The 23,035-nt window shown below is 51.0% G+C and overlaps 1 protein-coding gene across 8 annotated transcripts in view; it reads left to right on the forward strand.

The window, feature by feature from the left end:
- The window catches only part of SETD3 (SET domain containing 3, actin histidine methyltransferase), a 77,231-nt gene that overhangs the window by 23,593 nt on the left and 30,603 nt on the right, over positions 1–23,035 (forward strand). The gene's annotated exons all lie outside the window — the stretch shown is intronic.

Consider the following 23,035-nt stretch of genomic DNA (forward strand, 5'->3'; position numbering starts at 1 on the left):
AACTCAGATTCCATATGTCACTTGCTGTTGAAATAGAATTTGGAATTACAGTTAACCCTTGAACAACACGGGTTTAAGCGGTATAGGCCCACTCCTACGCGGTTATTTTCAATAAGTACGGTGCAATGTTGTCAATGTATTTACTCTTATGATTCTCTTGATAACATTTTCTTTTCTCCCTCTTTACTATGAGAATACAGAATATAGTATGTATAACATGCATAAACCAACTGTTTAGGTTATTGGTAGGACTTCTGGTCAACAGTAAGCTATTGGTAGTTAAGTTTTGGGGGAGTCAAAAGTTATATGTATATTTAAAAAAAAAAGATTTTATTTATTTATTTGACAGAAAGAGAGAGAGAGCACAAGCAGGCAGAGAGAGAGGGAGAAGCAGACTCCCTGCTGAGCTGGGATCCTGACGTGGGGCTCGGTCCCAGGACCCCGGGATCATGACCTGAGCCCAAGGCAGACGCTTAACCCACTGAGCCCCCTGGGTGCCCCAGTACGTAGATTTTTGACTGGGTGAGGTCAGCACCACATCCCTTGCATTAACTTGGAGGTCAGCTCTCATGCTTTACCCCTCTGATTGGTTTCCTCATCTGTAGGATTAAAATATATGCCCCATTTTTCAGTGTAACTATCGTCAGCCCAACTAGGGCTGTTCATCAGAGCACCTAGCGCGGTGCCGGGCCTCGGCGCCTGTGGCCGTTAGGAGTGCAGTTTCCTCTGGGAACCATGAAGGATATCTCAGTTGAAGCCACCTCGATGGGGGCGATGTGTTCACTCAGGTGGTGGGCTCCAGAGCTGGCCTGCCAGGATCCAAACCCCACAGCACCTTGAGAGCTGCGCCATTCGCCTGTTTCCTTATCTGTAAAATGGGATAATCGAGCACCGCACTCCAGGGTTGAGGAGCGGACCAGATGAGCCCTTGATGACAGCAGTGTTTGCTGTAGAAATTCTCAGTTTGGGTTACTGTTCTGTGTCTTGTTCCTTTAGACCGTGTCACTCCGTTCGAGTTCTTTACTGGTTTTCGTGGCTCCCCCCGTGTCTGCAGGGACTTACATTAGGGTGTTACCTTCCCAACTGGACACCCTCGCCACCAAAACGATGAAGGCTATTCCTGCCAGACGAGGGTCCCCGCCTAGCGCGGCCCATTGCAGACTCCGAATTGCTTCAGAGTCCTGGGCTCTTGTCATTACTGTTGCTGGCTTCAGTTTCACGTTTTAAAACGTCAGCAGTTCATGCAAACGTTTGTGTTTGCTCTGGTTTAAAAACCTTGTTCAGGGACATACCATCAAGTCAGGTTGGGATTGTAGGAGAACGGCCCGGTTTCTCCCGGGACTGTGCCTGCCCCTGAGTGTGCCTGGGGGGACCCCATTCCGGCTTTGCCTGTAGTAAACACTTTTACCCCGACATCGTGGTCTGTCCAAGTGTGGTCCTTTTTCAGAAGAACATGGGACACCCCCTTCACATTAGTAGAAGGGAATCATTACAAACTGAAATACACCCTAACAAGATTTTGTGGGAAATTTCCTAGTCAGCGGTTTGATTTAAGTGCCAGTCGAAGTAGGAGCACAGGAAGCCTGACGGGGCAAGTAGCCGTGGCTCGAGAAGGATCCAGGCTGGGGAGGGGGAGGGTTCCCCTCCCATGAGCATTCCTCACCAAGTAAAACAGACTCAAGCAAAAGTTATCTTTTTAAAAATTAGAGCTTGAGACCAACTGCTCTTCTGGTCGTAGAATGTTCTCATTGCTCGAGGAATCTTCGATAACGATCCAGTGTAAACACAAATGTTAGCATTGTTTTGTAGGTCAGGTTTTCTCACCTCGGCACCAGACTCTGCCTCTTTCTCATGCTGTCCCAGGACCAGCTGTGAGGCTTTTGCTCCGTTGTAGAGGGTCGCTCCGTCGGCGCATCACCACTTGGGAAGAGAGAGTGAGCCGTGTTGCCTCAGTTCATATGAACGTTCCTTGCAGTGACCTGCCCTCGCTTTTGTTTTGTGGGGCACCGTGGCTCTTAACCTTTTCAGGGTCTGGCGTCCCTCTTCCCAGAGAAACGGACGCATGCCCTCTAGCATGAATGTTTAGGTACCATTTGAGGGGGGTCGTTCCTTTGCGGTGTCCCATTTAATACCATTTTCCTGGGCCTGGGCATTGCACCTGAAACCCATTATTTTTCTTCTGAGCTGAATGCTGGCTCCACGGTCTGCGGCCACCGCTCTTCACCACTCTGCTCGCACCAGCAGCGTGAGTGCAGGCACGACTTGGTTCTGGGTGTCTGCCCCGGTGATCCCCAGGCCCTGGGAAAAGGGTGCAGAAAGGGTAGTATTCGCTTCAGCCTTATGTCTTGCTTCGGGTGCTAGAGTGTTTATTCTAAAAGAAAAGTAGCAGTAGTGCTTCCTTCTAGTCATTGTAAGTGCCTTTAGGTAGACTTCCCTTCATTGTATTTTGTTATTTTCATGTGTGTCTGTCTTTCTCTTTGGTTGTTGTTGACTAAACACTAGAAGAATAAATCCCTGCACTCTTTTCTGCCGGAGTTATCTTCAAAGTCGAGGGAGTTTGAGAGCGGCCGGGTGTTAGTTCAGCGTACTTTGTGTTCAGAAGTGTTTGCAAGCCTCTGCTGGTTCTCATGGGTAGAGAGGGGCTTGGGCTTCATGGTCTTTCCGGTTTTTTATCGTGTATTGACATGGTGTCCTTGAGATGTTCAGTATACAGGGCTTCCTTTAGGCGTTCAGCGGATGACAGCGTGTAACCGGGAGCCTTGGACTCAGGGAGTCGGGGGAGCGGACGGTGTAGCAGACTGAGCGCCCCCCTGCTGGTGAAGCCTAGTACTGCAGCCTGACAGTCGAGAAGTGCCCCTGCTCAGACTCGGGCAGTTAAATCAGGAGCCATGGCTCAGCCGGATCCTGGAAAAGGCTCGTGTGGATTGAGAACCCTAAGGGGTGGTAAAATTTCTGTCCATCTGTGAAATGGGGACCAGCGCAGGACAGAGGATTAATGGTAGAAGGCAGAACTTGGCCCTTTAAAGCCACGGCAGAACTTTGAACCCGTGAGTCACTAGCAGACCAGGACGTTCGAAGTTCAGCTCTAAGGTAAGACTCCTGCCGGAAATCGGGGACCAATTTTGGGACAGACATCAGTGGAAAAGCAGGATTTCACTTAAACCCAGCTCTGAAGCAGTGTAAATTATGTGAAGGGGAAGAAATCCTCTCAGATTTGACCTGACTTAACACAGATGAACCATAGTCTGTGTATCGCTCCCCCGCGCCAGTGAAAACAAATGAACAGGTCCTATGACTGGACAGTCAATTTGATTTGTAGTCCCGTCTGCTGGACCAGGCCCCTCGCTGTGGGGGGCCTGCTTGTCCTGAGGTTAAGAGCTCTCTGGGGACGTGCACATTTTCCCGTGTTGCTGATCCTGAACGTGATGCCTGTGGAAGGAAATGCAGCTGTGTAAGGTTTAATAGAATAGAGGCGTATCTGTAGAATGACTGTTTCTCCACTGATCTTCTAATTTGCACGATTTGTCCCACCTTACTTGGGTTTTGTCCTTTGTGTCGATCAGACAGCTTGAGAGGTCGGGCGGAAGGGACGGAGATGGAGAAGCCCCCTTGTGTGTTAACTGCCGTGAGTTTGGGTTGAGCAAGCTTCCACCCTGCCTGCCGTGTGCTCCGGGACGGAGTTAGGTGGCCTTGAGTTGGCTTTCTTCCTTGAACAGGCCACTTCTGCCACCCAGCCCGGGCTGTAGTGGCGGCGGAAGATTGGAGCAGTCGTACTCACAACTTGGCTGCAAACAGAGCCCACCAAGAGGCAGAGGAAGATGTCACGCTCGGTTCTTGGCGCCCCATGACGGCTGTGGCTCTGTACAAACAGTTGCTCTTCCCGTTTCTCGCCGTTCTAACTGGTCTCTGACAGAGGCACACAAGAGTAGCACAAGATGGGCGTTGTCGGATGGATTTAGCCTGTTTTCCTGAAGCCCCAGTCCGCACGTAGAATCTGTTCCTACACAGCGCCTTCGGGGCCGAGGGTCCAGTTAGAGCAGAAGGCTCTGGGCCCTAGCTTACTCTGAAGACCCCGGCACCCAGAGCCTCTCAGGAGACACCCTTCACCACGCAGAGCTGTTTGTAGAGCTGCGTGTAGGTAACGTGTGCCGGATCAGCAGTGCGAGGGAGAACCTGCGTGTGTACTCCTGTCACTGTCTGCTCTGGCGGCAGATAGCCTGTGGGCAGGCTGTGTGGGGTCTCCATGGTTCGCTCCCCCTGTGCTGGTGGTCCTTCCCCTCCGCCTGGAAACTGCCCTAAGAGTCTTCCTTTGCGGGTACACCAACCCACCGCCTCCTCCCAACCTTGGCTTTACTGCCCTGTCTTTTGTTTTTAACCCGTGTGCCCTCTGGGTTATTGCATTTTTCGACTATACTTGAGTGTGTGTGGCGGGGTGGGCAGCACTCCCGGATCTCTGGGGATACAAGAGATTTTCTTTTTTCTTTTCTCTCTCTCTTTTTTTAAACTTTTATTTATTTATTTCAGATAGAGAGCGCAAGGTCGGGAGGAGCAGAGGGACAGGAATGAGCAGACTCCTGGCTGAGCGTGGAGCCTGATGTGGGGCTCGGCTCCAGGACCTGAGCTGAAATCGAGGGTTGCACACTCAGACGACTGAGCTACCCAGGCGCTCCCAGGGATTTTCTTTTTCAGTGTTTTGTTCTGGAATGGACTTTTAGGCTTACAGAAAAGTTGCGCACATAGCACAGAGTTGAAAATGGACCCATGAGGATTCTATCCTCCTGACCTCATTCCCCCTTACATGTTTTTCCTCAGAGGCTAACATGTTCCAAATGGGACATTTTTGTTCTCAGCCAGCTTCATGGCAACGCCACATCTGTGAATAGCGAAGAAGTGAAGAGGGAGGGAGCAGAGTCGCAGGTGATGGTGACGGGGAGGACAGAGGAGGCTGATGGATAGGTTTGGAGGTGTCGGATGCAAGAGCATGAGCCCGTATTTATTCCTTGGCTGCCATGGTAACGGGCTGGGTAGAGGCTGCGGGATGCAGAGAGAGAGGAAGATTTCTGTTCGCAGGTTGCTCGTCTGAGTTGACTGGGGCCTCTTCCCATCAGGTAAGGACTTTCTGTGCTGTGTGCCTCCTGGGACTGGCTGGAGGAGGCTGGGCCGGGCAGAGGTGGGTGGGAGGGAGGGCTCCTGAACACAGGGCAGGAAACCCAGAGCCCAGCCCATCTCGCTCTCTCTGTAGGACTGTAATCCTTCCAGTTACCTTCGAGGGGCTGGTCGCTCACTCACCCTTTGCAGCAGAGGACTCGCAGCTGTGAGGGTGTGGGGCAGCTGGCCAGAGACCGGGGGCGCCCACAGCCTGGGCTGGGGTCAGAGCAGGTCTGCTAGCCCCATGCCCGTGTCCCTGAATCTCTAAGGTTGTTTCTGATCTTAATTCTGAGACAAAGGAGTGTTCTGGTTTTAAGGGCAGAACACTTCTTTTTTTTTTTTTTAAGATTTTATTCATTTATTTGACAGAGAGATCACAAGTAGGCAGAGAGGCAGGCAGAGAGAGAGGGGGGAAGCAGATCTCCCTTCTGCGCAGAGAGCCCGATGCGGGGCTCGGGATCCCAGGACCCTGAGATCATGACCTGAGCCGGAGGCAGAGGCTTAACCCACTGAGCCGCCCAGGCGCCCCAGGGCAGAACACTCTTATTTAAAATCTCCCTTGGGTTCTCTTACAGAAGCTGGGGGTGGCCTGCTGAATGTGAGGCCACTGCTGGTTGGGGTCAGGGCAGGAGACCGCACAGGGCTCACCTTCTGGTCGCTTTTTCCAGCTGTAGAGATGCCCCTCCCGGCTGGCCTGTCTCATGCTATACAGAGGGAGAGGCTCCCTCTCAGAGGAACCCATGCCACTGCCCCTGGCTTTCCTTGCAAGCTTTGGGGAAGCTGGCAGTCCTCTCTTTACTGTTATCTTTACTGATTCCATTTGTAATGATGTGGAAATCGTGAAAACACAAGAGCTTTAGGAAATCAGTGCAGCTTGCGGATTCCCTGGAGAGTTTCCCGTGCCCTTCCAGTCTTTGTTAGAGCCTCTGGCTGTCTTGCTGAAACGGCCTGACCTTCGTCCTTGCTTGTTCCCAATAGCTGACCTTGACTGTTATTAATTTGTGTTAAATGTGCAAGAGTGTTGTCTTTATCATGCCCTTACCTAAGCTTCCTGATTTTATAAATTATCCATTCTAAATGTATGTTATTTTCATCATTTTCATAAAAAAATGCAGATATGTCATTAAAAAATCTAATTTGTGTCTTTAACTCTGTTCACTTGTTTTACACACCACTAGAGCAGAGCAGACGGTATGACTTCACCTTCCGGAGTCCAGTGAGTGGTCCTTGTTTCCTCTGTTTTTTTCCAGCTTAAGTTTCAGCAGCCTTTGGGGAGCTCAAGACACGAAGTGCTTTTTCTCTGTGTTCATGGTGGAGATTTAATTGTGGAGAGTGGGCCTGATATCCTGGCAGTGGTTGGTATTCCTGTCTTGCCGACTGAGGGAGGACGTTGCCGGAGGGCACTTAGTGGTGTGTGTACAGGGGGATGCTGGGCAGCCCCATGTCCTGTGTCCTCCTGCAAAAGTTCTCACACACAGATTTGGCATCTTCCGTCTGCCCTGCTTGCTAGAGCTGTCCTGTCTCCCACCCCTGCCTGTCCCTGCAGCCCTCCTCCCAAACCACAGCCTCCCTCCCCTTTCTCTGCTTACCTGACTTGGGATCCTGGGATCCTTCAGAAATCTTCCATTGTGCCTAATTAGGGTTAGGAACAGAAGTCCAACAGAGCAGACCCGTAAATTGTCCCCGTCTCCTACTTTATGTATCACCCAGGCGTAAGCATGTTCATAGAGGCACCTCCACAGGATGGCGGACAGAGCCACGGGGCAAGATTGTGCATACGTGTCCCTGGTGGCAGGACTCCGGAAGGAAGGTGATCATGCCTGCTGTGTGTCAGGCACTGTGACGGGGACTTTCTTTCCTGTTATTCTCGTGGTGAGGAGTTGGGAACTGGTGTCTTCCCATATGAATCTGACGCAGAATTAGCCAAACTATATTTCAAAGAAATCCCCAATGCCAGGACCAGGTCCCTGGTAGTTAAATTTGTGTCTGGAGTAGTTCAAGCCTCAGAGGTCAGAGACGGGGCCTCGTTCCTAAGACACTGTTCACTGAGCCTCGGCCTTTGTGTGCCACTGGTGGGCCAAGGTCCTTGGTGAGGCTCTTCTAGTGCTTCTTGTTATCTCATTGCTGGGCATCACCCTCTTTGGGGAGGAGACAGGCTGAGGGTGGGAACTCTGGCCGGAGGTGCTGATGGTGAGTCAGGACTGACGCCCCAGAATGCCCCACGCACCCACCCTGGGGGCTGTGTGTCCCACTTCCTGTCTCTGCAGACCCGTCCTTCTTACAGTTCCTTCCCTCCGCCAGCCCCGCTTTACCAGCCCTGGCTCTCCCCACTACTCAGAACAACAGAACATCGTGAAATCCCTGCAAGTTTAAAAACAAGCATCAAAGAAAAATCTTTCTTGAAACCTGCTTTTTTCTATCAGTCTCCCCTAACGTCTGGATTTGTAAATTCCCTCACCTATGGGACAGGATTTTGGTTGTTTTTTTCCTGTATGCTGGAGGATGAGACTTGCTCGTGTTTCTGAGACCTGGGATAAGCGCCCTCGTGAGTAAACGCGTTTGTGAGCGCCCTTGTTGGCCCATGTTGTCGCGCAAGCTCCATTCCTTCCCTGCAGAGCTGTGCTGTGCGTGATGTCTGCTGGCATGAATGGTTTAGGCTGCAGCTGCTGTGTAGCCATCATCCGGTCTCAAGAAAGGCGACAATATGTACTTACGTAGAGAAGGAGATGTATTTTCAGGAGTTCCCTCAAGTAGTTCTGGAGGCTGGTAGCTCTGGAATTTACAGGAAGGCCAGCAGGGGGAGACCCTGGAGGGAGCGGGCACTGCAGGGTTGGGGGTTGGGGGGGTTCCCTCTGGCTTGCAGCCGGCTCCGGCTCTGCGGAGGCCGTCGCTGATTGGATGAAGCCCTCTGCATTAGGTAGGGCAGTCGGCTTTCCTCCTTGCTCACCAGTTTACATGTTAGCTGCACCCAGAAGAGCCTCACAGCAACAGGTGGGGCAACCAAGTATCTGGGCACCGTGGCCCAGCCAAGTTGCCACATAAAGCGAACCTTCACAGTGAGCCTACTCTTTGCTTCTCCCACGGCACCTGCTCTCGGATTTATCCATTTCTTCTCTGGAGCGCAAGCTCCACGGGCAGGGCCCTTCTGTCCTGGGCACCGTGTGCCACCGCTCTGCACAGTGCCCACCACACAGGAGGTTTGGCCATAGCTTGTTGAACAGGGGACCAGGTGCCTTCCAGATCTGCACACGGAAGCCAGGTGTGGCCAGGGCCTCGGGGGGAAGTGAGGGGCTGGAGTCTGGGCTGTCATCACTCCCTAAGTTGGTCTCTGCAGAGCTGCGTCTTTGCAGACGGGCAGTTTTTTCTGGTTTGTACAAAGGTCCCTGGCAGACACTCTTCTCCCTACTGGGACACATGCTAAACCTGATTGGACAGCAGAGGAGCCAACATGAGGACTGTCCCGGGTCTAACAGAACATTCCTCCCTCTGCTTGAGGCTTGGGTGGCTGTGGACATCCCTGTTCTTCCTTTCTTCCTGTGTCTTCCCAGAGAAGTTTGCAGTGAAGGAAAAATTTATCAGATCCTCTGCTTTTACTTAACTTTTTTTAGAAGATTTTATTTTTGAGAGAGAGCAAGCAAGAGAGAGCATGAGCAGGGGGAGGGGCAGAGGGACATGGAGAAGCAGGCTCCCCTCTGAGCAGGGAGCCAGACATGGGGCTGGATCCAGGACCCCAGGATCAGGACCTGAGGCGAAGGCAGCCGCCCAACCAACTGAGCCACCCAGGCGCCCCTCCTGTTTTCTTCTCATCCTCACACCATGTTCACTGCCTGGCCTCTATGCTCGGATTCCAACAGTTCTATGAGGGTAGGCACTGGGCCATTTTTCTACCCCTTCTTAGTGGATCTCCTTTTAGATGATGCACACCCTCCCGCCACTGGGTCCCATGGTGAGCCTCCCCAGCAGGGCTTTGTGAGTGTGCTGAGCCTCACGGTTGCTCTCTGTGTCACGCCAGTGACACTCTGCTCTGCTTGGTGACCTGGAGACACCCGAGGCAGAGGGAAGTTCTTCCTGACCCTCTTGCTGAGGGTTTCCTCCTGGAGGTTGCTGGGCATCCCACCTCACGTGTGACTGCCTCAGAGTGCCCCGCGACCATCAGCACGTGGAGAGCTGTTGCATTTGGCCCCCTCTGTTCTGTAGTCCTCGGCCTTCGTCACATAATTTGATTTGGGTAGTTTTTTCCTTTCGCAAGTCAACTGTATTTTTTCAGCTTAAAAGAGGTGAGTTCTAAGTAGTAGTAGTCCGAAACACAGCATGAAAACTGTGTTTATTATCTTTATTTACACTGAATCTCATCAGGGAAAAAATTGTAAGAGTTTCCCTTTTTTTAAGTAAGTCCAATAACTATTTGAAATATTTGCTAATAGTAATGGAGTTTTACGGAATGCCTGGGTCTCCAGTTCAGTGGTAGGTGCTATAAGGAGATCGAAAAGTAATATGAGATCCTTGCCTTTTCAAAGTTTATGGTAGAGATGGGAGGCACTCAGTTGGCAGGAAACACAGAAGAACAAAAATGGTAAACTGAGGCAGTGACCGCTCTTTGAGCTCCGGGATGCCTGGGGCAGTCAGATGGTTGTGGCTTGAAAGGCAGGACTGTCTGACTGAGGACTGTCTGACTGTCTGACTGATCTGGATGTGGAGGCTAGCAGGGCATAGCCAGAGGAGCCTGGGAGGACAGCCCAAGCCCAGTAGAGGCCCCAGCCCCTAGAGTGGAGGGAAGTCACTGCAGGTTTGTGGGGACCAGCTCCCAGAAGTCTGACGCCTGAACCCCCGCAGGGTGTCTGTAGCTTCTGTGGCTCAGGCCAGTGTGCGTGGGATGAGAGGGCTTTGGCTTAGCTGGTCCGTGTGTGACACCTGCTCACATCGCCCAAACTCCCCGAGCCTCAGTTTCCACAATTACAATCTAGCCTGTCTCAGGCTGTCTTTGCAAGTGCAGCTGAGATATCAGTGGATATAAATGTGTTTTTACAGTGCCAACCTTGGGGCAGCTCATTTGGTTAAGTGTCTGCCTTCGGCTCAGGTCCTGATGAGCCCCACGTCGGGCTCCCTGCTCAGCGGGGATGCCTCTCCCTCTGCTGTTCCCCCTGCTTGTGCGCTCTCCCCTCCACCCTCTCAAATTAAAAAATAAAAGTAAATAAAATGCCAACCTTGCTCTTGGTGTCATTAATGAGCTGCTGGGTTTGAGTGCCCTTCAGCAATGTTGTGAAGGGCATTTCCTGCACTGGATGTAAAAAACAAGAAGATGCAGCAGAATGGCCGGCTCACAGGAGTTGGGTTGGAGGGCACAGAGGGGTGGGGATAGACAGAAGGAGGGAGTGAACGAGGCTGAAAATGCGGCAGGAGCCCGGCTCGAGGGCTGTTAGCGGGCCTTGGGGTTTGTCTCCTCACGTGATGGGGAGCCACGGCAGCCGTGGGGCCACAGCGGCCTGGGTTTGCTTGCTTGCTGGTCGATGACCTCAGAAGCGGGGAGACCAGAAGACCAGCTAGCCTGAGCAATGTGAGAGGTACTCAGAGGTAGAATTGGTAGCATCTGGTGACACACTGGATCCGAGGAGCTAGGGTGACCGTGAGATTTCTAGAATGTGCTGGCTTAGGTGCGCCTTCTTCCCCTCGCTCCTAGACTGACTCTACCAGCCTCTGTTTATAACTTCCGTACTTTAGAAAGGACGTTTTTGATCCTAAATTTCTGACTTATTCTAGCTTGTTTAAACCCGAGACCCACCAGAAATAACTTGTATCTGAGTTTTCCATCCAGTCAGCTTTATTTTATATTTTGGAATACATATTTTATGCAGAAATCTTTTGTATGCAAAAGTCAAGCCTGGAGCAAATGTTTATTGTGAAAGTAAAAGCTGGTGAAAGTGAAGGTTTTAATGGAAGTGCTCGCCCCACCTTAACCGCAGTGGCATGCACACAGTGGCACATCTGAAGGAAAAGCTGTCAGAAGAGCAGCTTTCAATTTAAATAGATCCAGGATCTCAGGACCGATTGTAACAAGTTTTAAAATCTTTGTGCCCGCTTCATGTTTTTTCTTTAAATCATTTTAAAATTAATAAACCAGTTCGTATTTGACAGCGTCTGCATCAGAAATGCTACTATCGGCTCTGAAGTCTTTGCTCTTGTGTGGTCCTACCATTCCCCTAGAGTGAAGTAGTGGCCGTGGCTTCTAGAACCGCTGGACATCCACTTCCTGGTAACGGGCCAGTTGACTACCCGCCAGACCACCTAGATCCCGCTGCTGTGTCTAAATACCAACACCATCACCTGAATGTGGGCCGTGCAGTGACAAGGGAGGATTCCAGGGACCGGGCATGGCCCAGAGTTCCCCTGGGTTAGTGAGGTGCCAGAGCAGGGTGCACTGGGGACTCGTGGACAGCATTCCAGAGCCGAGGAGGGTTTGTCGGGAAGTCCGTCTCCTCGCAATTCTCCCACCCGAGAAGTCTCACCGCCTCGGGGCCTTCCTCTGGCAGCTCTGCTGAGACACGAGCGTACTTCGGGTGCTGCTGGGCCGTAGAGAGCTCACCACGTGGGTTTTGCGTTCTCGGAGCTCCCAGCCTGGTGGAAAGCCCAGTCAGGACAGGGATGGAATGGCAGTTCTGAGGGGGCCGGGCTAGCCCAGAGGCAGGAGCAACATTAGGAAGAGTGGGTGTCAGGAGGGGCTTCGCGGAGGGGGATGGCCCCTGGCCCTGAAGAAGGTCCGAGAGTTCACCAGGCAGAGGGCGCAGCCTGGCCACCCAGTGGGCCCGGGGAGAGGAAGAGCAAGTGGAGGGACAGAGGGCAGGGGCAGGACTGGCACGCGGCTCTCAGGGCCGTCTGCATCAAGCCCATCTGTGCACGACCCTCCCAGCAGCCTCACAGGCGTCCGCTGGCTCTTACTCCCATTTGGGGGATGACGAAATGGAGGCCCATTGGCAGGTCTGCCTGTTCTAGGACTTAAATGCAGACCTCACTGTCGGCACACCAGAGCGGAGCTTTGCATCCGACTCCGCGGTGTCTCCTCCCCTGTGCCGTGCTGACTTCTCATAACCTTGGGAGCCGGGCACTCATCCCATGAACGCTGATCCGAGCAGCCGCGCCGTGAACCTGATGGGTATTTCAGCAGGGGCTGCTGTGATGTTCCAGGCTCCGGCTGCTGTTCTCTGGAGTTCTGCTGAAATGGAAGCTCACGGGGACAGGGGTCGGCCTGTGTTGTTCAGGCACTAGACAGTGAGTGCCATCACAGCGGAGGACTCAGCCATCAGCTCCTGGCTGGGGCCAAGAGGAGGTGGTGACTGAGGTCGCAATCTCCGCATTTGGTGACACAAGTCTGCATTTTTCTCTCCAGTGTGGGCAGGCACTGCCTTCTTGGAGAGGCTGCTCTACGTGCTAAAGTACCCTAAAAACAGGACCATGGACCACATCAAATGTGCATCAAAAAAAAAGGCATTCTAAGCCATCCTTATTGACTTTTTAATTTAAAGAGGTGCTTAATCCCAGCAGACAGGGCTCATCCAGATTCTGTAGTAGAGTGCTGTGTGGATGCAGTTAGGGAGGGCTGATGGCGGGCGTCGGGCTAATGGCGGGCGTCAGGCCACAGCAAGTTCCCTGAGGCCGACTTACTGGCCTTGTCGTGTTTAACACTTGGTGGGATGGGGTGAAGACCTAGGAGGCACACCACTCAAGTTTCTGGATGGTAGAAAACCAAGATGGTTTTGTACGTGGATCAAGTCTGTCTTGGTTCAGAAAACTCTGATCCACAAGAAGGATGGGATTGAGCTGGAGTCATTTGGAGGAAGGAGGTATGGTGGGGAAGACTGGGGACAGGACATCAGAGCTCTGGACCCTGTTCTCCATTGCTGGCTCACTTGTGACCACAGACAAGTCACGAACTCAGCTTTGTGCCCAGTTCCCCCTTCAGAAATGAAAGGCCAGGTGAGAAACGGAGGGGAAGGGGTTTTAGGTGGAGAGCATTCTACAAATGCGTATTTATTTAAAAAAAAAAAAGCTTCCTGTCACTGCCCTTCAGGGTCCCCACATGCGTCTTGGGTGAGGTACGGAAGGCACTGCTGGCCCCTGGTGTTTCTTCATTGAAATGAACTGCGAGGGGACTGTCCCTTCAAGGCACCTGTGTGCATAGAAGACGCGCGCTTAACCTGTCTCTCTGCAGTCCCTAGCTCACAAGCTAGTGGGGGAACTATGACAAGTGAGGGAAGCTGACAGTACATCAGGCTGACAACTGATGGCAGTAGGAGGAGTTCACTCATTCGTATAGGATCAGTTACCAAAATTCTAGGGGAAAGTTGCTAAGAGAACTTCAGAAGCTGGGAAGCTTTTAGTGATTTAAGAGTTTACCACATAAAAAGCATTACTACACTTCAAAGGCCATAAAGGTCAGTAACAGCTTCACACATTGAACGTTATAAACTTTTAAAGATAAGATTAATGTACCGTCTCGCCAGACATTGTACATGGCAAGAAACAGTAAAAGGTGAGTTATGAGTGCCTACGGATGCATGATATCCTGTCATACTGAGGTGGCTTTGGACTACATCAGTTCTTCTTGAAAATGGCCCATAGTAACAGAATAAATATATTTAGAAAAAAAGCCTGGGGACATTTAGTAACCCCCTGTAGTAAAGATGAATGGTTTGGGTCATTTTCTGTTGATTTTTGATTTTAATTGAGGTTTAACTTCCACATGTCAAGTACGTGGATTCAGTGTCGATTAGTTTTTATCCTAAGTAACCAAAATGGAGATCAAGCTGTGGCACGTGTCTGGCCCCGGAGGAAGCCCCGGCATCCTGTCCCAGCTGGTACCGACCCTCCCTTTTCGAGAGGGAACACGCTTCTGGCTGTCGGGCTGTGGCTGTCGGCACAGCTGAGTTTGCAAGTCTGAGTGCTCCAGTGGGAGACCCCACGGAGGGCACTTGCCTCTGGCTGCTTTCGTTCCCTGCGCTGTCCGTGGGACTCCCCGCTCCCGTCCCCGCTGCATGGTTCTCCGTCATGTGCACCCCACTGTCCTGTGTCCGCGCTGTGCCTCGGTGTTTGGACGGTTTCTGGTCTGGGGTTACCGTATAGGAAGCTGCTGTCAGAGATCTTGTGTCATCTGCTTGCGGACACGTGTCCCTTTCCTCTGGGCCCTCTCTGGGGAGGGGAATTGGGCAGTCACATGTGCAGTTTCAGTAGACACTGGTAAACTGGTTTCCACACTGGCCGAACCAGGGCTCAGGCCACCAGCAGTGCAGGAACATTCTGGTTGCTCTCCCCCCGTGCCCTCAGCGCTCTGTTAGGCTTTCTTCTGCACGTGCAGGGGCATCTCCTCGGAGCTCTGACTTCCCTTCCGTGGTGACTGGTGGGGTCCAGCGTGTCTGTGTTTGCTTATTAGCTACTTGGATATCCTCCTTTGGGAGTGCCCAACCAAATCTCTTACTCATTTAAGACACGATTATAATAATGTATTTTACCTAACTCAGTATATATATGCCTGTGTCGTCCTGGGGCGCGCCTCGTCCCTTTCTTAATGACAATCGGAGTTTCTTCATTTTAACAAAGTCCAGTGTATTGTTTTTATTTTTCAAATATGGTATTTTTTGTGTGTCTTTAAATAACTGTTTGCCTAGCCCCAGGGTTCTCAGCTGAGAGCGGTTTGCCACTCGGGGGCAGGGACAGTTTGGCTGTCACAGCTGGGCCAGGGATGCTGTTCACCTGTGACGCACAGGATAGCCCACAGCAGAGCATGGTGCAGCCTGATAGGGCAGTGGTGCTGCAGTTGGGGAACTTGTCTAGCACGGGACCATGAATGTGTGATTCTGGAAGCTTCCTGGCTTCACCTTGCACAGGTAGTCCAGGACCCACCTCTCCTTAGCCCCTGGGTATGTGAGGAGAACTTGAGAGAAATCTGGATTCTTGCACATCTGTGTCCCTGACCTGTTATTTAAACCAAAATTCGGTACACGATCAGGAGCTTTATATGGAATGTAGTAATGTGCAGAATGGAAATTTTGGTAGTTGGTGGCCCAAGAGCAGTGTTTGGAGCATAAATGTCAATGGCCTGGCATGTGCAGCAGATGGAAGGTTTTTCCTTCCAGCGTGATTAGTAAGGACTTGATTTAGAGCTTTGTTGTTGCTGCTTTGTAATTGTCAGGTTGCAGCCATAGGGCAGACTCCACCCAAAAGCACAATTCATAAAACACAGTGACCTTACAGTGTGCCATTTTTATCAGACTCTTACCTGGTTCTTTGCGTGTAACTGTCGTGATTAACTAGACATTTCCCAGACTGATGGGAATTTGTTACTTTTTTCCCACTGTAGTCCGGTTGTGTGTCTGCTCGTCAGATCTTCTGTACAGCGTGCGCCTAAATACGCAGATGTTTTAGGATAGTTGGGAGCAGGAGGTAGTACCTGCAGGAGTGGTGTCCTCGGACATGTGGAAGCTGTGCTTCTCGAGGATGGCAAGGAGGGAAGAGTTGCTGGAGAACTTTGGCCTCTGTTTGATGATCATGCCGACTCTGTTCATAGCATTCTCACATTAAAATCTAATGCGGTAGCATTGTCAGATGGGGAAAACCACCTTGTCCAGATGTGTTGTCGGCTGCTAATTGCTCTTCTGTTGAAACGGACAAGGGGGTGAGTGATCAAGGGTTATAGCCTTTGGTGTTACTTTAAAGTCACTAAGAACACATGTTGCTGTTTTGGGGGCATTGCTAGTTCCCCTTTAACTACAGTTGTGAATGGAGTGCACTAGAAAGTGCTGGGTTTGAGTCACAGCTGTGCCTCTAAGTGACCTAAGGGTTGGCACGTCACTCAGCCTGTTACCTCCTCTGGTACTGGTGGCACCAGCTGGTGCCTCATGTTGGTACTGGGAAGAGTAAGTGAGAAGTGGAGATCCCTTCCTGAAGCGTAAACCTTCACATAAACGGAAGGTACCCACCTTGTGGGCCCACCCAACTCTTAAAAAATTTCTCCCTCCATTATGTGTTATATTTGTGGAGAGACTGTATATGGAGGGGTTCAGGGAATGGGTTCGGAGGCTCCTCTACTTCCCAGCTGGGTGGCCTGGCACGTCATTTATCTGTAGCGTGAGGGTGCCATTCGTGCCTGTCTTAACAGGGTTACTGTGAGGTTGAGAGGTTATCTCTGTAAAATGGCTAGGACAGTTTTTGTGCCTGGCGCACACTAGGTGCTCAATAAATGTTAATTCTTATTTTTATTGTTGCTATTCGAGTTGATTTGGAAAAGTGGAATTCAGGTCCTGCCTCAGTCAGCGCTTTCCTCAGTAGACTGACCAGTCCACTGAAAACAGGTGGGATTAGCTCTCGAAATACAAAGCTGTGGTCGTCAGCACTGTGAGCTTGAGTAGGGGCCGTGGGCCACGGGGCATCTGCTGTGGGAGAGAAAGAGATGAGAGCCAGACGCCCAACTTGGCCTACCTCCTTACTGGGGAGCTGGCTCAGGAGTTGGATGGGTCCTTGATGCCACCTGCTTGGTCTCACCAGTTTACAGGGCTGTTCCTGGCTGTTCTGAGCCCCGAGAAGGCTGAGAACAACTTGCTTCCATTCTGTTCCCACACCTCCTAGCCTGATGTTTGGCCAGAGTCAATGTCTGTTGGATACATTTTGTTTCTTTGCAGGTCAGGTCCAAAACTGTATTCGTGATCTTGAGGAAAAAGCAATGTGGCAAGAATCTTTGGTCATATGGCATCGGAGATCTTTTTGACTTTTTCTTAATGTGAAACTTTTAAAACATTCTAAACCGCACGTAGGTATAACAGAAAAATCTTAGAAAATATCAGTGTAATAGCTTAAGGAAGAAAATGTAAGTCTTACTCTGTTTGGCAGGGTTTCAGTGACTCAGAGCCTCGAGTAGGCCGATCTGGATGAAGAAGGGGCCAGAAACCCTCGTGGGAAATGCAGCTTCTCTCAGACAGCATTTTGCCGTCCTTCATATGTGTGTCCATCGCACATGTGAAGAGCAGGGAGAGGTTTCATCAGATAGCAAAGATCGTTCCTGTTCTCTTCCTTGGTGGCAGCTGGCAATAGACCCAGGTCCTGGCTTCAGCTTGAGCGAGCATGTGTTGATGGGACACTTGTCACACACAGTGCCTCCAGGACTCCACTCTCGGAGTCTGTAGGTCTAGACCACAGGCACAGCTGCAGCGCACCGGATATCAGTGTCCTGGGCTGTACGACCTAAGGGTAGCAGGGCTCTTGCTGTCGGAGCCTGTCTGGAGTAGCTTACAGCTTCCTCTATGCTTCATGATTTTCATCTGTTTCAAAGGAAAAAACAGGTGTGTGGAAAAAAGACCAAAGATAAATTCATAGGTGTAGAAGGCAGGCCTTATGGAGGCCTTCAGGTTGGTTGGTTTTCCTAAGAACTTTAGAAATTAAAGACACTCCAAGGGCTTCTCTGGATTTGAGGCTGCCGAAGCACCGTGTCTGTCTTTATTCAGAGCGGTCAGCATGGGAGTCAGCGCGCGGAGAGCTCCGGAGGCGATGCCTTTGGGATGGAAATAGTCTTAGTTCTCCTGTGACTGAGTGCTGAGCATAAGTGGGGGCCAGAGGGGCCAGAAATTGTATCACTACATGAATGATGGTCATAAAACCGACCAAATGCCGCTCGTTCTGAGCAAAGTCTCCTGCCTCTGATTGGAAGAGAATCAAGGTGTCTTGTTACTTTAGCTTCCTTGGCTTCTGTCTGCCCCTCTCAGTTTCCCCCTTACCTGCACGCATCCTCTTTGTGTTCCCTCTTCCATCCCGCCCCTGTGCCCACGCTGGTTATCCTGCCCCCGTGTCTTTGTTCGGTTGCTTCCTCCCCGCCCTGCATCGACCTCTCTTTCTCCGGCAGATGTGTTCATTTCCTTTTTCCTAAAAGGCAGAAGGGCACTAGCGTGTGCTGAGTGCCTGGGGCCCGGACTGAGGATGCTGCAGAGCGGAGGCACAGCTGAGTCATGGTTGGCCCGCGCCGAGCGAGAAATAAAACTTCGTTGTTTGAAGCCACTGGGATTTCAGAAACATTTGTTACCACAGCAAATCCCAGCCTGTCCTGACTGATACCATATGTATATGCTCCTGTGAATTATTTGCAGAAGTTAGGCCTGGCCCACGTTTGTTTGTTCATTTGTTTGTCAGAGGCTTAAAAGAACCCATATTTATAATAAACCCATATTTATTATTTCTGTGAACAGGAACCCAGGCATGGTCTAGCTGGGCCCTCTGTTTCAGGGCCTCTCACGGGTCCCGTCTGAAGATATGCTTCCAAGCCCACTCACATGACTGGTGGCAAGTTTCCCTTCCTAGGACCTCAGTTCCTTGCTGGCAGTTGGCTGGAGGCTGCCTTGAGTTCGTTGCCTTGTCAGACCCATAGTCTTGATCAGATTCTTGGACCTTCACCCCGTTCCCCCCGCCTTTTCTGCTTCCCACCTGTTCAGAGACCCAACTCACATACCTCTCCCCGACAAGTCGTGGCCAGACCTCTCTCTTTCCAACAATGTCTGCAGCCTCTTCTCTGTAATGCCGACACATGTCGTTCATTCTGGTGCGATGCGTCATCTTTTATCCATCTGGACTGTCTGCGACGACACTATTAGCTTCTTGGGAGTAGGGAGCCCATCTTACGCACTGTTCCCCCTGACAGTGCCTTACATTTAGTAGACAGTGATGTTTGATGAATCGATGGATGAAGCTTTGCTAGAATGCATGGAAGGTGCAGAAATATGCTTTCGCAGATCTGGGGTGAAAGTGTGCCCCTTTTATGACTTTACTCTTTTATCCTTATTTTATATGAAATAATAGCTGCTTCGCCTTGACAGCTTCCCTGAGACTGATCAAAATGCCTTTTTTTTAACAGTTGTTCCTCTTCCTATATTTTTGCAGATATATTTCATCCTGTAGGACACAGAGCGTCATGGTCAACACTACATTTATTGCATTATGTCCTGTTTTTTTATGGACATAAATTTTAAGCACAGTGAGGAGGCTAAAAGATGTGATTAATCTGGCTATTCTTATGATGCGTGCCTTACGTCCACTCAGAGTCAGTGGGCATTTTTAAATCAAATGTGAAGTTGTCCTCTTCTCTCCAAAGGACATTTTCCTTGTCAGCACCATGTGCCCGTTAGGTTACTGGGTGTAAATTGAAGTACTTAGCTTTATTTTGCAAAGTAAAAGATTAATCTGCAAAATGACCACACTTGAAGTAGTTAGTATAGAAGCAGTAGCGGCGGTAGTAGGAATTATAGTAACAACTGGAGGGAGACAGGTCAGTGCCCAGGATGCTCCCGTCTGCACACTAAGCTCCCCGGATTGCCCATACTTCAGAACCAGCCAGAGTGTCACTGGCTCCCGCCGACTGCGCCCACCTGCCGCCCCGGGGGACGCGGGTACCGCCCGCTGGAGCACGGCAGCCCATGTGATTCTGCTCCCTGTGTCTGACAGGTTCAGTGGGAGAGCCCAGTCCTCCCCCTGCTGACCCCCTCCGACCACCTAACCCCTGCCCATTAGACCACCTCTACCTGCCTGGGGGCAGAAGCCAGAGCTGTCATGCTCGCTGTGTTCCGTTTCCTGGCACAGGATGTCCCCCACAGACGGGCGCTCCATGAATCCTGCGGAGCGACACCGGGGGCAGCACAAGGGCAGTGCAGTGATGTGCAGAGGCGGGTACCAGGTAGTGTTTTGCCAGGTGCGTGTGTTAGAATTTCAGAGGTCAGGAGGTCATATGAAGGTCATATTAAGCCGTCCGAGGGTTAGTGAATCAGTGCAAGGGGTAAATTATCCTAACTGGTAAAGTAATATCAAATACTAGTTGTGAAAATACAGTTGACCCTTGAGCGACATGTTTGAACTGTGTGTATCCACTTATATGTGGATATTTTTCAGTAAATGCAGTCCACTGGTGTAAGTGTATTTTCTCTCTCTTAGGATTCTCTTATTAACCTGTTCTTTTCCCTAGCTTTGCCTGTTGTGAGAACAGAGTATATAAAAACATACAAAATATGTGCTCATTGACTGTGTCGTCAGTAGGGCTCCTGGTCAGCAGCGGGCTCTTAACAAAGTTTGGGGGAACCAAAAGTTGGATGGGAGTTTTTGACAGTGTGGGTGGGTTGGTGCCCTAATCCTGTGTTGTTCAAGGGGCAACAGTGGTTATTTTCCACATCAGATTTTATCAAGGATAAATAAGGTTACTTCCAGATTTTGCAACTTTTTTTAGAAATTGAAGGATGCATCGGAAAAAAACGCGCAGTGGTCACTTTGCCAAGCATAGAGTCTTAACTGACAAAGCTAATGATCTAGAAAAACCTATGTTGGAAAATGTCATTTATTATATGTGTCTGGAAGTGCAGATGGGAAAACAGATTTTTTTCTTTTTGCAGTAGATTCATTAAGTGTTTGGGAAGAGGCTGTCTTCCACACCTTCCCCAGCCTGCGTAGTTTGAGACTAAACCGGAGCTCTGCTTGCCTCCCGTCTCTCAGGGAAGAGGCGCTGCTGCTCTTTACTTACAGGCCCGGCCCGTCTGCAGGCCTGCGGCAGGGCATCTGCCAGCACAGCCTGGGCGCCCGAGGGCCCCCGCCACCGGCACGGGTAGCGCCAATGCTGCGGGAATGGACATCAAATAGCCGGTGACACTTACTGCTTGCACAGAAGCCTCGGTGCTTGCCCCGGTCGTCCGCGCAGCCTGGCCCTGGCTTTGAACGCATGCCTGGGGGCCCGGGCTGGGCTGTGCGTGCATTGCTGTGAGCCGGGCCGTGAGTGCCCCGGCACAGGTCCTGCCGGCCACCGTGCACCTCGGAGTGGCCGTCTGCTTGCCTCCTGGCGGGCTGACCTGGCGGGTGGAGCGCTACTCTCTGGGTGCTGTGGCAATTTGCCGTCCACACCGAAGTCACATCTAGCCCGGTTGCTTTTTGTCTGCTGCAGGGTTTTTTTGTTTGCTTTTTTGTTTTTTGTTTAAGATTTTATTTTTTATTTGTCAGACACAGAGAGAGAGCGAGCGAGCACAAGCAGGGGGAGCATCAGGCAGAGGGAGAAGCAGGCTCCCCGCTGAGCAGGGAGTCCAATGCGGGACTCGATCCCCGGACCTTGGAATCATGACCTGAGCCGAAGGCAGACGCTTCACTCACTGAGCCTTCCAGGTGCCCCTTGCCACGGGTTGGTTTCAAAGACGTGGGGCATAGTTGGAGGACACCTGGCCTTGCCAAGGACATGGCCAGTCACACCTCCCCGTGGGTGACTTACGCAGCCTCCATGGTGGTCACCCCACAGCAGTCCCCAGTTTCTCCCGCCCTGACTTCCCCGCTCATCCTCGTGGCCCACTTTCTCAGCTCCCGCCTCTGAGGGTCGTGAGCCAAGTCAAAGCTTCTCAGCCCGGCAGAGAGACATGGTGTCACGGCCTGCCGACCTGGGTCTCATATCCCTGGGGGTTGTTTCAGCTCCCTGCAGGCTCCCCTCCGTCCTGCTTCTCAGAGAAAGCTGGGACCTCTCCTGCCAACTCTTGTCTCCATGTCGGAGCTGTGTCTTCACCTTCTTTCGTTCTGCTGAGAAGGAACAGCCTCCCCCCACCCTGCCAGCCAGTCGCCAAGGCGAGCTGGGGCCCCTGCCAGGAGCTCTCTGATGATGCTGTCCTAGCTTTGTCCCATAGTCCCTGTCCTTTGACATACTGTCCTGCTCTCCTTCTACCTTTAATGCCCTTTATCAAGAATATGCCACTCGAGAGTTCGTCAGGCCCCTGTAGCCCAGGTCCTTCCCGCGGCCCTGCCGTGCCCTCTGATGGAGCTGGGACTGCCAGTCACCCGTTCCCATGTTTGCTCTTGCTGCCCAGTGTCCTCGAGTTCTCCAAGTTGCAGGACTCTGGGTCAGGAGTCAGATCTGCATTTCAAAACCCAGTTCTAAAGTCTCTTCTCACTGTGACTGTAATCAAAAATCATCTTGTATCAAAAGATGACTTAAGTCAACATATTGGATTTTTAGCTCTCTGTTCCAAGTGAAGAGGCCCTGATTAAACTGTTCCATGGGAGGGGCGCCCGGGGGGCTCAGTGGGTTAAGCATCTGCCTTTGGCTCAGGTCATGATCTCAGGGTCCTGGGATCGAGCCCCGCATCGGGCTCCCTGCTCGGTGAAGAGTCTGTTTCTCCTTCTGCCCCTCACCCTGCTCATGCTCGCTCGCTCTCTCTCTTTCTCACAAAGAAATTTTTAAACTATTCCATTGGAAATTTGTGTCCAGAAACTGCTCCATCAAAATAGCATTATTCTAAGGATGTGAGATTGCATTTCTTCTGAAAAACAAAAAAACCAAAAAACCAAAAACCAAACAAGAGTGAAATCCATTACATAACTGTTGATCAGTAAAGCATTTAATTAAGAAAATATAAGGCAAATTATAATTTTTTGGAGAAGGAAGCAGTCAGATGGGACTTTTCTGCCTGGTACTGCTTGGCTCTGCTTGGCTCTCACTAGTCTTGTCCTGAGACGGGAGCCGGTAAAGCTCAGGGCAGTCCCTGCACCAGGCCTGGCCTGGTCTTTCGTCACTTCCTGCCCTGCGCGGTTTCAGGGTAAATCTAACTCTTCTACTTCTCACAGAAGAATTTTTCTTAATGACATCTTTATTTTCCCCCAGGAAGTGTTAATACTGACGGGGAAATAGCCAGTAAGTACTGATGGCATCTTGGTGCCTGGTTTTTGTTTTGTTTTGTTTTTGTTTTTGTTTGGTACAACTATGTTTAAAGAGTTTTGGTACCTATTTTGGACTCTAATGAGATGAGAGACGAAATTTTATCAACCAAAGACGAATGTCAGATCTGTTTGCTTCTCAGCTACTCCATCCAAAGTCATAGACATTTGAAATTACGTTTGGTTAGTCAAT

Source organism: Lontra canadensis, unplaced genomic scaffold (assembly GCF_010015895.1).
Source record: "Lontra canadensis isolate GAN:19392208 unplaced genomic scaffold, GSC_riverotter_1.0 scaffold108, whole genome shotgun sequence".
Lineage (NCBI taxonomy): Eukaryota > Metazoa > Chordata > Mammalia > Carnivora > Mustelidae > Lontra > Lontra canadensis.